Below are 2,500 nucleotides of genomic sequence, written 5' to 3' on the forward strand. Positions count from 1 at the left end.
GTGGAAGGCCATGATACAGAGGCTATGGCACTACCCAAGACTGGAGAACAATGGTTTGATTTTGGAGTGTCCTTTCTGGTCAGTTAATTTCTCTCGTTTATTTATACTAATTTTGTTCTTAGGTTTAGCCTTGTTCTTTTAGTCTGGTCGCGTTCTTTCAGTTCCACATAGTTTTCTATAATAGTTTGGTTACGTTCTAAATGAGTGATCGCATTTGTCTTTACGTTTGAACGCGCGCTTTACGGTTATTCTCATTCATTAATATGTTTTTCAAATGGAATCAATCACAAAATATGTCCCTGGTATGATTAGATTATTAATTATATATTCGTATAATTATATCTTTACAAGATGAGTAATTTCATCCAAATTTGAATCAAATGGATGTGTAAGTTGAAGATTACTGTGAAGATGATCAAATGAAACTTTTCATGTAGACGAGAGAGAGAGAGAGAGAGAGAGAGAGAGAGAGAGAGAGAGAGAGAGAGTCCCTAATCATTTTAATATTAGATTTGATTAGATGAAAATGTCTAAACAAAATAAGCAGTTCCAATCTGCCATACAAATAAATATATGAATATATATATATATATATATATATATATATATATATATATATATACATATATATATATATATATATATATATATATATATATATATATATATATATATAAATATATATATGAACATATATCACAAGCACACCATAAAATCAATTCCAAGTGGATATATATTCCCAAGATAGAATTCGGTATTAAATGCCATTCGTGGTTGATATTTACATATATATATATATATATATATACATATATATATGTATATATATACATATGTATATATATATATATATATATATATATATATATATATATATATATATATATATATATATATATTTATATATATACATATATATACACATACATATATATATATATACATATATATATACACATACATATATATATATACATATATTTATATATATATATATATATATATATATATATATATATATATATATATATAATATATATATATATACACATAAACGGTCTTTTATTTTTAGAAAAAAATACACGCCAGAAAAAATCTATTCAGTCATTCATCTAAATATATATGAAAAAGAAAATAAAGATGACATGTAATATCAAACTAAAAAATAGAAAAAAAAATATTAAATATATGATGGAAAAACCTAGAAATTGAAAATAGACGAAATCATAAGAACAGATTCAAATGCCATGGATTACGTCACAACCCAGGAAGTAGACAGAGGGGAAGTAGACAGAGGGGAATAGACAGAGGGGGAGTAGACAGAGGGAGGCTGAGGAGGAGGAAAGTGATCCATCACTGTCTCTTTACAGATCCATCTCGTTAAAGAGAGAAAAAAAAACGGGAAGGATGACGGATTTTCGTAGACAGATTGAAGGAGAAATATAAATGAAGGTGAAAATGGAGGGGAAAAATAGAGATGATGAATAGGAAATGATAAATAAAAACCACTGAAGGAAAAAATTTAAATGAATAAAATCATGGAAAGAAAAAATACAGATGATAAATAGAAAATAATAAATAAAATGCGCTAAAGTAAAAAAATACATAATAAATAAAATTATGGAAAGCAAAAACAGAGATATTAAATATATGGATTACAAGAAAAAAATTAATAATAAATAGAAAAATAAAGATTAGTTCACAAAAACGTAAAACTACCGGGAAGGACAAAAAGGAAACCAATTACTATTAAATATGTGTTAAAGAAATCGAAAGACAATGAAGGAAAATAAAATGATTCATAGAAGAATAAAGCTAAGAAAAGGACAAAATGAAAAGACCCATAAAATGGAAAAATTTACTGAGTAACTAGAGGGGCACTCAGTAGGACGCAGACCTCTGCCACAACAGCTTATTTCTCGACTTTTTGACCGCCCCTGACCTTGACCTTTGACCTTAACACGTATTAATTGGCGTGGATTATCATACACTTAAATATGAACCAAGTTTGAATCCTCCGTGACAACGACGTCCAAACTAATGGCTGATTACGTGACTTGGACATTTTCCTTGACCGTGACCTTAAACTTTGACCTTGACCTTCCAAAAGTTAATCATTTCCAGCTTTTTACATAACATTTAATCCTTGCAAGTTCCAATACTCTACCATTAAAATACTGGCCAGGAATTTCTTCATAAACAAACAAACACACAAACACAAACAGGGGCGAAAACATAACCACCTCCTTCCAGTTTCGTTGGCGGAGGTAATAAACAGGTCATAAGAACAGAGAAAACTACGATCCGAAATTAATATTAATCTAAAGAGTATAAATAACGATGGATATAAAAATCATTTGGTCGAACATACCTCGCAAGACAGATAAGAATTTTGATAACGATAAGGCTGCTAAATGAATCTAAATAAATAGCTAGGGTAGGAAGAAATACAGATATAAAGACAAAAGGGAACAAATAAGAACAAAATAAAAGATATAAA

This window comes from Palaemon carinicauda, chromosome 20 (genome assembly GCF_036898095.1).
Source record: "Palaemon carinicauda isolate YSFRI2023 chromosome 20, ASM3689809v2, whole genome shotgun sequence".
In the NCBI taxonomy this organism is placed as follows: domain Eukaryota; kingdom Metazoa; phylum Arthropoda; class Malacostraca; order Decapoda; family Palaemonidae; genus Palaemon; species Palaemon carinicauda.